At 40.2% G+C, this 12,654-nt stretch overlaps 1 protein-coding gene across 1 annotated transcript in view; it reads left to right on the forward strand.

Moving 5' to 3' along the window:
* ITGA2 (integrin subunit alpha 2) overlaps nucleotides 1–12,654 on the forward strand; it is a 109,708-nt gene that overhangs the window by 43,232 nt on the left and 53,822 nt on the right. The window lies entirely within an intron of this gene.

Genomic DNA, 12,654 nt, shown 5'->3' on the forward strand with positions numbered 1-12,654 from the left:
GCAAGGGAGGAGGAGAATCTACTGGAAACACTGCCAATAAAGGAGGTGAGCAATGGTTTTACAAACATTCTCTGTAGTCACTAGTATGACCTGCGACTTCCCAATGTGGTTCACAGTATTTAAAGAATGAATCATACACGATGAGGATATCCTTGCTGTTCTTCAGCAGTCACCAAAATGGTCTGGTTGCCACCGTCCTCCATTGTTTGGGGTTAAGAGTTCAATATGGCATAACGCTGCCAGAGATTTATGTGTTCTGTGTGAGAATCTCAGGTCCTTTCATAAATTCCTTGTTGAGGGGCACACAGCTGCACAGATGCTTGCCTTCTCTTCTTCCTGTCTGATGAATGGGGTGGGGATGGGGGTAACTTTCACGGTGGTGGTGGAGATGTCATCATCTCCCAGAGCCTCGAGGTTGTCAAATCATGAATTCTGGGAGGGGATAGGAGGGGGTGGGGGGAGAGTGTCCAGGGAATGTCGATAGGAAACAGCAAGTGGGCTTTTGAGCTTTCTCACTGAGAAAACAGGTAGCTAGTGATGCAGCTTTACTGCTGGAGGCTCTGAGGAACAAAATGGTTCAATTTTAGGTGAGAAACACTAAACTTTTGTTTCTCAGTGTGTTTCTCTGGAATATGCTGAGGGTGGGTGGGAAAGGTGCACAGCAGAAGCCGCGCAAATGGCCACATTTGGGACCATCTGAACATACGCTGCTCTTCCCTGTCTGTAAACAGCACGACCCCCATCTCAGTAGGTGTGGCCTGACCCTCAAGTTCCAGTTCCTACTCCTTGATGATTCTGGAGCCCAACCCATCTGTTCAGACAGTTTTCCCAACCCGGGCCCTTTGCCAGGCCTTCTTGCCCCTAATAGGAAAGGGTCACGAGCTTGGGCGTCAGAATCAGTTATGCTTGGCTCTCACGACCTAGGTGAATATGAGTAAGTTGCTCATCTCTCTGTGTCTCAGCGATTCTGTATGGAAAATGGAGATAACATAATCTCAGACTCGTTTTGCACAGGAAGTTAATAAAGTTCAGAAAGACTCTCATTCAGTACCAGCTGTCGTAAGATTTGCTGTAATTAATATCAATTCCCAGCATGTAAAGGGGCAAAGCCACACTTCCTATGATAGTTTCTTGCTATCAGGTGCCATGTTGTTCCCTACAGACTCCTCAGTCAGCTTTTGTTTAAAAAATAAAGACACAAGTTAGACGCATCATGGATATGTGGAGACTGAATCAGGAATAGCAGACAGAGCAGTGACCATATAATGCTTTCCTCTCAACTTGGTGGAGTTTTTTTACCTCTTGTTGTTTGTCTGTTTTTTCTTCAATTTGGACAGAAAGAAATGCTCCTCAATAAAAACAGAACTAAAAATTTTCTACTCAACTTTTCCTCAAGTAAGAGAATTCTCTTAGGTAATAATGTAGAATCAATACAACATTGTAAATCAACTATACTCCAATAAAAATTTTTTAAAAATAATGTAGAATCATCCATTCGTTTGTTCACTTGTGTTTTCATTCATTTGTTCAACACCTAGTCACTCAGTGCTATAGTCTCAATTCCTAGTCTCCATGGACTTTTCCTCTCTAGGGGGGATTTAATCAGGAGGCAAGCACTTCCAGGGTAACGTGATGAAAACTGAGACAGGGAAAGCTCAGAGGCTATGAAAGTCTTCAGGAAATCCACCTTGCTCAAATGTGGAAGAACCAGGGGACTTCCTGGAAGAAGTGGTTGTCTAATGGGAGACATAACTAATGAGCAGAATTTCCCAGGCAGGGAACAGCATGTGTGAAGGTTTAGAAGCAAGAAGAACTCAGCTCCTCCACCAGATCAGAGTCTAGTGACTAAAATACAGAATTTCAGGAATGTACCAGGAGAAAACAGGGCTGGAAAAGTAAGCAAGGGCCAGATTATCTCTTTCTTTCTTTATTAAATAAATTTTTATTGATGTATAGTTAATTTATAATGTTAGTTTCAGGTGTACAGCTAAGTGATTATATATATGTGTGTGTGTGTGTGTGTGTGTGTGTGTGTGTATGTATATTCTTTTTCAGTCTCTTTCTTTCTTTCTTAAATTTTAAGATGTATCCTGCACACAAAGATCAGAGGTAATACTGTGTATTTCCACTATGGAATGAAGACCAGAGATTTGTACAAATGGAGAAAAATTGAGCTGCTGGAAGACAGTTTTTTTTTGTTTTTTTTTTTTTGTGGTACGCGGGCCTCTCACTGCCGTGGCCTCTCCCGTTGCGGAGCACAGGCTCCAGAAACGCAGGCTCAGCGGCCATGGCTCACGGGCCCAGCTGCTCCGCGGCATGTGGGATCCTCCCGGACCGGGGCACGAACCCGTGTCCCCTGCATCGGCAGGCAGACTCTCAACCACTGCGCCACCAGGGAAGCCCTAGAAGATAGTTATTACAATACAGAGTCTTCATAAGTTTCCTAACTTCCTCCGAGTTGTCATGAATTTGAAGAACATCAGATATGTTCAAACATGCACTTCAAATCCTGCTCTATGATTCTCTCCCTCCATTAAAGTGAATATTGGGACTTACTAATAGCCAATATTTCAATCCTATTTCTATTTGTATTTCAGGTATACAGATTGTGGTTCACAATTTTTAAAGGTTATGTTCCATTTATAGTTATTATAAAATATTGACTATATTCCCTGTGTTGTACTATATATCCTTAATAGCTTATTTATTTATACATAGTAATTTGTGCCTCTTAATCCTCTACCCCTATATTGCCCCTCCTCCCTTCCCTCTCCGCACTGGTAACCACTAGTTTGTTCTCTGTATCTGTGAGTCTGTTTCCTTTTTGTTGTATTCACAAGTGTGTTTTACTTTTTAGAGTCCACATAGAAGTGATATCATACAGTATTTGTCTTTCTCTGTCTGACTTATTTCACTAAGCATAATACCCTCCAAGTTCATTCATGTTGTTGCAAATGGCAAAATTTCATTCATTTTTTATGGCTAAATAGTATTCTAGTGTGTGTGTGTGTGTGTGTGTGTGTGTGTGTGTGTGTGTGTGTGTATACCACATCTTCTTTATCCATTCATCTGTTGATGGACACTTAGGTTGCTTTCATATCTTGGAAATTGTAAAAAATGCTGATTTGAACATTGGGGTGCACATATCTTTTCAAATTAGTGGGGGTTTTTGTTCTTGTTTTTTCCCCAGATAAATACCCAGAAGTAGAATTGCTGGGTCATGTGGTAGTTCTATTTTTAGTTTTTTGAGAAACCTCCATACTGTTTTCCATAGTGGCTGCACCAATTTACATTCCCACCAAGAGTGTATAAGGGCTCTCTTTTCTCCACATCCTCACCAACATTTGTTATTTGTGGGGTTTTTGATGATAGCTATTCTGACAGGTATGAAGTGCTATTTCATTGTGGTTTTAATTTGCATTTCTCTGATGATTGATTATGTTAAGGATCTTTCCATGTGCCTATTGGCCATCTGTATGTCTTTGGAAAAGCGTTTATTCAGGTCTTCTGCCCTTTATTTTTTTTTAACGTCTTTTTTGGAGTATAATTGCTTCACAGTGGTGTGTTAGGTGCTGCTGTATAACAAAGTGAATCAGCTATACATATACATATATCCCCATATCCCCTCCCTCTTGCGTCTCCCTCCCACCTTCCCTATCCCACCCCTCTAGGTGGGCACAAAGCACCGAGCTGATCTCCCTGTGCTATGTGGCTGCTTCCCACTAGCTATCTATTTTACGTTTGGTAGTGTATATATGTCCATGCCACTCTCTCACTTCATCTCAGCTTACCCTTCCCCCTCCCCGTGTCCTCAAGTCCATTCTCTAGTAGGTCTGTGTCTTTATTCCTGTCCTGCCCCTAGTTCTTCAGAACCATTATTTATTTATTTATTTATTTTTAGATTCCATACATATGTGTTAGCTTATGGTAGTTGTTTTTCTCTTTCTGACTTACTTCACTCTGTATGACAGACTCTAGGTCCATCCACCTCACTACAAATAACTCAATTTTGTTTCCTTTTATAGCTGAATAATATTCCATTGTATATATGTGCCACACCTTCTTTATCCATTCATCTGTCAGTGGAAACTTGGGTTGCTTCCATGTCCTGGCTATTGTAAATAGTGCTGCAGTGAACAATGTGGTACATGACTCTTTTAGAATTATGGTTTTCTCAGGATATATGCCCAGTAGTGGGATTGCTGGGTCGTATGGTAATTCTATTTTTAGTTTTTTAAGGAAACTCCATAGTGTTCTCCATAGTGGCTGTATCAATTTACATTCCCACCAACAGCGTAGAAGTGTTCCCTTTTCTCCACACCCTCTCCAGCATTTATCGTTTGTAGATTTTTTTGATGATGGCCATTCTGACCACTGTGAGGTGATACCTCATTGTAGTTTTGATTTACATTTCTCTAACGATTAGTGATGTTGAGCATCATTTCATGTGTTTGTTGACAATCTGTATATCTTCTTTGGAGAAATGTCTATTTAGCTCTTCTGCCCATTTTTGGATTGGGTTGTTTGTTCTTTGATGTTGAACTGCATGAGCTGCTTGTATATTTTGGAGATTAATCCTTTGTCAGTTGCTTCATTTGCAAATATTTTCTACCATTCTGAGGGTTGTCTTTTCATCTCCTCTACGGTTTCCTTTGCTGTGCAAAAGCTTTTAAATTTCATTAGGTCCCATTTGTATATTTTTGTTTTTATTTCCATTTCTCCAGGAGGTGGGTCAAAAAGGATCTTGATGTGATTTAAGTCATACAGTGTTCTGCCTATATTTTCCTCTAAGAGATTTATAGTGTCTTACATTTAGGTCTCTAATCCATTTTGAGTTTATTTTTGTGTATGGTGTTAGGTAGTGTTCTAATTTCATTCTTTTACATGTAGCTATCTTGTTTCCCCAGCACCATTTATTGAAGAGGCTTTCTTTTCTCCATTGTATATCCTTGGCTCCTTTGTCAAAGATAAGGTGACCATATGTGGGTGGGTTTATCTCTGGGCTTTCTATCCTGTTCCATTGATATATATTTCTGTTTTTGTGCCAGTACTGTACTGTCTTGATTACTGTAGCTTTGTAGTATAGTCTGAAGTCCAGGAGCCTGATTCCTCAAGCTCCGTTTTTCTTTCTCAAGATTGCTTTGGCTATTTGGGATCTTTTGTGTTCCCATGCAAATTGTGCAATTTTTTGTTCTGTTCTGTGAAAAATGCCATTGGTAGTTTGATAGGGATTGCACTGAATCCTATAGTATAGTCATTTTCACAATGTTGATTCTTCCAATCCAAGAACATGGTATATCTCTCCATCTGTCTGTATCATCTTTAGTTTCTTTCATCAGTGTCTTACAGTTTTCTGCATACAGGTCTACCTAGGTAGGTTTATTCCTAGGTATTTTATTCTTTTTGTTGCAGTGGTAAATGGGAGTGTTCCCTTAATTTCTCTTTCAGATTTTTCATCATTAGTGTGTAGAAATGCAAGAGATTTCTGTGCATTAATTTTGTATCCTGCTACTTTACCAAATTCATTGATAGCTCTAGTAGTTTTCTGGTAACATATTTAGGATTCTCTGTGAATAGTATCATGTCATCTGCTAAGAGTGACAGTTTTACTTCTTCTTTTCCGATTTGGATTCCTTTAATTTCTTTTTCTTCCCTGATTACCGTGGCTAGGACTTCCAAACTGTGTTGAATAATAGTGGTGAGAGTGGGCAACCTTGTCTTGTTCCTGATCTTAGAGGAAATGGTTTCAGTTTTTCACCATTGAGAATGATGTTGGCTGTGGGTTTGTCATATGTGGCCTTTATTATGTTGAGGTAAGTTCCCCCTATGCCTACTTTCTGGTGGGTTTTTATCATAAATCGGTGTTGAATTTTGTCAAAAGCTTTCTCTGCATCTATTGAGATAATCATATGCTTTTTCTCCTTCAATTTGTTAATATGGTTTATCACATTGATAGATTTGCGTATATTGAAGAATCCTTGCATTCCTGGAATAACCCCCACTTGATCATGGTGTATGATCCTTTTAGTGTGCTGTTGGATTCTGTTTGCTAGCATTTTGTTGAGGATTTTTCACCTATGTTCATCAGTGCTATGGGCCTGTAGTTGTCGTTTTTTTGTGACATCTTTGTCTGGTTTTCGTATCAGGGTAATGGTGACCTCATCAAATGAGTTTGGGAGTGTTCCTCGCTCTGCTCTATTTTGGAAGAGTTTGAGAAAGATAGGTATTAGCTCTTCTCTAAATGTTTGATAAAATTGGCCTGTGAAGCTGTCTTGTCCTGGGCTTTTGTTTGTTGGAAGATTTTTAATCATAGTTTCAATTTCAGTGCTTGTGATTGGTCTGTTTATATTTTCTATTTCTTCCTGGTTCAGTCTCAGAAGATTGTGCTTTTCTAAGAATTTGTCCATTTCTTCCAGGTTATCCATTTTATTGGCATATAGTAGCTTGTAGTAATCTCTCATGATCCTTTGTATTTCTGCAGTGTCCGTTGTTACTTCTCCTTATTCATTTCTAATTCTGTTGATTTGAGTCTTTTCCGTTTTTTTCTTGATGAGCCTGGCTAATGGTTTATCAATCTTCTTTATCTTCTCAGAGAACCACCTTTTAGTTTTATTGACCTTTGCTATCGTTTCCTTCATTTCGTTTTCATTTATTTCTGATCTGATCTTTATGACTTCTTTCCTTGGGCTAACTTTGGGGTTTTTTTTGTTCTTTCTCTAATTGCTTTAGGTGTAAGTTTAGGTTGTTTATTTGAGATTTTTCTTAGGTAGGATTGTATTGCTATATACTTCCCTCTTAGAACTGCTTTTGCTGCATCCCATAGGTGTTGGGTTGTTGTGTTTTCATTGTCATTTGTTCCTAGATATATTTTGATTTCCTCAGTGACCTCTTGGTTATTTAGTAGTGTATAGTTTAGCCTCCATGTGTTTGTATTTTTTACAGATCTTTTCCTGTAATTGATATCTTGGCTCATAGCGTTGTGGTCAGAAAAGATACTTGATACGATTTCAATTTTCTTAAATTTACCAAGGCTTGATTTGTGACCCAATATATGATCTATCCTGGAGAATGTTCCATGAGCACTTGAGAAAAACGTGTATTCTGGTTTTTCTGGATGGAATGTCCTATAAATATCAATTAAGTCCATCTTTTTTAATGTATCATTTAAGGCTTGTGTTTCCTTATTTATTTTCATTTTCGATGATCTGTCCATGGGTGAAAGTGGGGTGTTAAAGTCCCCTACTCTGTTTGTGTTACTGTCGATTTCCCCCTTTATGGCTGTTAGTATTTGCCTTATGTATTGAGGTGCTCCTATGTTGGGTGCATAAGTATTTACAATTGTTATATCTTCTTCTTGGATTGATCCCTTGATCATTATTTAGTGTCCTTGTCTCTTGTAATAGTCTTTGTTTTAAAGTCTATTTTGTCTGATATGAGAATTGCTACTCCAGCTTTCTTTTGATTTCCATTTGCATGGATTATCTTTCTCCATCTCCTCACTTTCAGTCTCTATGTATGTCTGAGGTGGATCTCTTGTAGACAGCTTATATATGGGTCTTGTTTTTGTATCCATTCAGCCAGTCTGTGTCTTTTGGTTGGAGCATTTAATCCATTTGCTTTAAGGTAATTATCCATATGTATGTTCCTATTACCGTTTTCTTAATTGTTTTTGGTTTGTTGTTGTAGGTCTTTTCCTTCTCTTGTGTTTCCTGCCTAAAGAAGTTCCTTTAGCATTTGTTGTAAAGCTGCTTTGGTGGTGCTGAATTCTCTTAGCTTTTGCTTGTTTGTAAAAGTTTTAATTTCTCCATCAAATCTGAACGAGATCCTTGCTGGGTAGAGTAATCTTGGTTGTACGTTTTTCCCTTTCATCACTTTAAATATGTCCTACCACTCCCTTCTGGCTTGTAGAGTTTCTCCTGAAAGATCAGCTCTTAACATTATGGGGATTCCCTTGTATGTTATTTGTTGGTTTTCCCTTGCTGCTTTTAATATTTTTTCTTTGTATTTAATTTTTGATAGTTTGATTACTATGTGTCTTGGCATGTTTCTCCTTGATTTATCCTGTATGGGACTCTCTGCACTTCCTGGACTTGATTGACTATTTCCTTTCCCATATTAGGGAAGTTTTCAACTATAATCTCTTCAAAATATTTTCTCAGTCCCTTTCTTTTTCACTTCATCTTCTGGGACCCCTATAACTGGAATGTTGGTGCATTTAATGTTGTCCCAGTGGTCTCCGAGACTGCCCTAAATTCTTTTCATTCTTTTTCTTTATTCTGCTCTGCAGTAGTTATTTCAACTATTTTATCATCCAGGTCACTTATCCATTCTTCTGCCTCAGTTATTCTGCTATTGATTCCTTCTAGAGAATTTTTAATTTCATTTATTGTGCTGTTCATCATTGTTTGTTTGCTCTTTAGTTCTTCTAGGTCCCTGTTAAAATGTTTCTTGTATTTTCTCCATTCTATTTCCAAGATTTTGCATCATCTTTACTATCATTACTCTGAATTCTTTTTCAGGTAGACTACATATTTCCTCTTCATTTGTTTGGTGGGTTTTTACCTTGCTCCTTCATCTGCTGTGTATTTCTCTGTCTTCTTAATTTGCTTAACTTACTGTGTTTGGGGTTTCCTTTTAACAGGCTACAAGTTCATAGTTCCCATTGTTTTTGGTGTCTGCCCCCAGTGGGTAAGTTTGGTTCAGTGGGCTGTGTAGGCTTCCTGGTGGAGGGGACTGGTGCTTGTGTTCTGATGGGTGAGTCTGGATCTTGTCTTTCTGGTGGGCAGGACCACGTCCAGTGGTGTGTTTTGGGGTGTCTGTGACCTTATTATGATTTTAGGCAGCCTCTCTGCTAATGGGTGGTGTTGTGTTCCTGTCTTGCTACTTGTTTGACATGGGATATCCAGCACTGGAGCTTACTATTGTTGAGTGGAGCTGGGTCTTAGCATTGAGATGGAGATCTCTGGGAGAGTTCTCACCGATTGATATTATGAGGGGCCAGGAAGTCTCTGGTGGACCAGTGTCCTGAACTTGGCTGTCCCCCCTCAGAGGCTCAGGCCTGACACCTGGGTGGAACACTAAGACCCTGTCAGCCACACGGCTCAGAAGAAAAGGGAGAAAAGAAATAAAAATGAAAGAAAGAAAAATTAAAAATAAAGTTATTAAAATAAAAAAATTATTAAAATAAATAAATAAAAAGTTTAAAAAAAAGAGAGAGCAACCAATCCCACAAACAAATCCACCAATGATAACAAGCACTAAAAACTATACTAAAAAGAAACGGACAGAAAGAACCCTAGGACAGATGGTAAAAGTAAACCTATACAGACAAAATCACACAAGGAAGCGTACACATACACAATCACAAAAAGAAAAAGAAAAATATATATACATATATATATAAAAGAAGAGAGCAAACAAATCAATAAACAAATCTACCAATGATAATAAGCTGTAAATACTAAACTAAGATAAACATAAAAGTAGAAACAAATTAGACACAGAAAGCAAATTCCAAGTCTACAGTTGCTCCCAAAGTCCACCGCCTCAGTTTTGGGATGATTCGTTGTCTATTCAGGTATTCCACAGATGCAGGGTACATCAAGTTGATTGTGGAGATTTAATCCGCTGCTCCTGATGCTGCATGGAGAGATTTCCCTTTCTCTTCTTTGTTCGCACAGCTCCTGGGGTTCAGCTTTGGATTTCCCCCTGCCTCTGCAGGTAGGTCGCCCTTTGGCATCTGTTCTTCACCCAGACAGGAGGGTGTTAAAGGAGTAATGATTCCGGGGCTCTGGCTCACTCAGGCTGGGGGAAGGGAGGGGTATAGCAGTTATAACTGGAATGCAGGGTGAGCCTGCAGTGGCAGAGGCTGGCAAGACATTGCAACAGCCTGAGGAACGCTGTGTGTTCTCCCAGGGAAGTTGTCCGTGGATCATGGAACACTGGCAATGGCGGGCTGCACAGGCTCCCAGGACGGGAGGTGTGGATAGTGACCTGTGCTTGCACATAGGCTTCTTGGTGGCTGCAGCAGCAGCGTTAGTATTTCATGCCCGTCTCTGGTGTCCACGCTGATAGCTGTGGCTCATGCCTGTCTCTGGGGTTCATTTAGGCAGTGCTCTGAATCCCCTCTCCTTGCACACCCCGAAACAATGGTCTCTTGCCTCTTAGGCAAATCCATACTTTTTCCCAGACTCCCTTCCGGCTAGCTGTGGTGCACTAGCCCCCTTCAGACTGTGTTCATGCAGCCACCACCAGTCCCGTCCCTGGGATCTGACCTCCGCAGCCCGAGCCTCAGCTCCCAGCCCCCACCCGACCCAGCGGTTGAGCAGACAAGTCTTTCAGGTTGGTGAGTGCTGGTCGGCACTGATCCGCTGTGCGGAAATCTGTCCACTTTGCCCTCTGCACCCCTGTTGCTGCGCTCTCCTCCATGACTCCGAAGCTTCCCCCCCTGCCCACCCTCCATCCCCACCAGTGAAAGGGCTTCCTAGTGTGTGGAAACTTCCTCCTTCACGGCTCCCTCCCACTGGTGCAAGTCCCGTGCCTATCCTTTTGTCTCTGTTTTTTCTTTTTTCTTTTGCCCTACCCAGGTATGTGGGAAGTTTCTTGCCTTTTGGGAAGTCTGAGGTCTTCTGCAAGAATTCAGTAGGTGTTCTGTAGGAGTTGTTCCACATGTAGGTGTATTTTTGATGTAGTTATGGAAGGAAGGTGATCTCCATGTCTTTCTCCTCCACCATCTTGAAGTTCCTCCCTCCCCTTTTTTTTTTATTGTTTTTTTTCCTTTGATGTTGAGTTGTATGAGCTGTTTATATATTTTGTATATTAACCCCTTATCAGTCTTATCATTTGCAAATATTTTCTCCCATTCAGTAGGTTGTCTTTTTGTTTTGTTGATGATTTCTATAGGCAGTATTTTAACAGGTAAATTAGGTAAAATATCTGCTCAGAAGAAGAAAAAAACTTTCAACTGTAACCTTAATCAAAGTTAGCTGTTTTAAAGTATTCTAGGAACTTCCCTGGTGGTCCAGTGGTAAAGGATCTGCCTTCCAATGCAGGGGATGCACGTTCAGTCCCTGGTTGGGGAACTAAGATCCCACATGCAGCCGGGCAACTAAGCCCTTGTGCCACAACTACTGAGCTTGTGTACCTCAACAAGAGAGCCTGCGTGCTGCAAACCACAGAGCCCATGAACCCTGGAGCCTGCACACCACAACTAGAGAGAGAAAACCCGCATGACACAACTAGAGAGAAGCCCGCGCACCACAATGAAGAGCCCATGCGCTGTAATGAAAGATCCTGGATGCCTCAGCAAAGATCTCGTGTGCCAGAACTAAGAACTGACACAGCCAAAAAAATAAAGAAAATAAATAAAACGAATATTCAAAAAAAGTATCCTAGAATGCTCTATAAAATATTAGTTTGAAAATAATTGTACAAGATGAATAAGGGGAGAAGACTATTACTGAATCATTAACTCTCTTTCAAAATAATTTGTATTTTCCTCTTTCCATGATTGTTCATGGTGTTCCCTCTGTTAAGAATGCTGACTACCAGCCTCATCCTTTGATGTCCATTTTTGCTTCCTTAGACCATTTTACTTTTTTTCAGGAAGGGGAACTTATTCGTATCTTTCTACTCATTTGTATGATTATTATTATTTTTTGTTTTGTTTTGTTTTGTGGTACGTGGGCCTCTCACTGCTGTGGCCTTTCCTGTTGCGGAGCACAGGCTCCGGACGCGCAGGCTCAGCGGCCATGGCTCACGGGCCCAGCTGCTCCGCGGCATGTGGGATCTTTCCGGACCGGGGCACGAACCCGTGTCCCCTGCATCGGCAGGTGGACTCTCAACCACTGCGCCACCAGGGAAGCCCGACATGAAAGAATTTAAGTTTCATAGATCAATAATCTAATCCTTCCCAACTTTGACAAGGAAAAAATGTTGAGTCAAATACGCTTCCTTAGTCACTGGATGCTGCTGAGTAATTAACATACAGGAGTTTCTAAAGATCAGGCTGTTACATGGACTCTTTCTGTCCATTCTTCTGTGGCCAGAAATGTCGAGTGAGTGGTTCTACAGGGAAATGCATAGTCTCTTACTGTAAAAATTCTGTAGGGAGTGAACTAACCAAAGGGAAGATGTTAGCACCCGTCTCTGACCTCAGTGTTCTGTATTCCGGCTATAAACACATAGGATACACATCAATGAAATCATGATTTCATTATGATACACATAAGGAGAGCCCCACAGTACACTTGCTCTTTATTTTTGCTGAGGATTCCCTTATATAGACGGTAAGCATAAAGCCATTTAGATAGCTCATCTGCTCCCTAAATAACATATAAAAGTGCTTAGGGCATAGAAAGCACTGGACAAATATTAGTTTTCACTTTAGCTTTTAATATCGTTTCATTCTTTAGAGCTATGCTGACCAAAGAGCCACTGGCCGCCCATGGGTACTGAACACTTGAAATATTACTTGTCTACGTTGATATGTGCTCAAAATATACACACTGAATTTCAAACACTTAGTATGGAAAAAAGGATATCAACTAGCTCATTAATAACTTTAATATTGATTGCATGGTAGTGTGGATATATTGAGTTAAATAAAATATATTATTTAAGTTAATTTCACCTGTTGCTTTTTTGTTTTATTAA

The sequence above is a fragment of the Globicephala melas genome, chromosome 3, assembly GCF_963455315.2.
Source record: "Globicephala melas chromosome 3, mGloMel1.2, whole genome shotgun sequence".
In the NCBI taxonomy this organism is placed as follows: Eukaryota; Metazoa; Chordata; class Mammalia; order Artiodactyla; family Delphinidae; genus Globicephala; species Globicephala melas.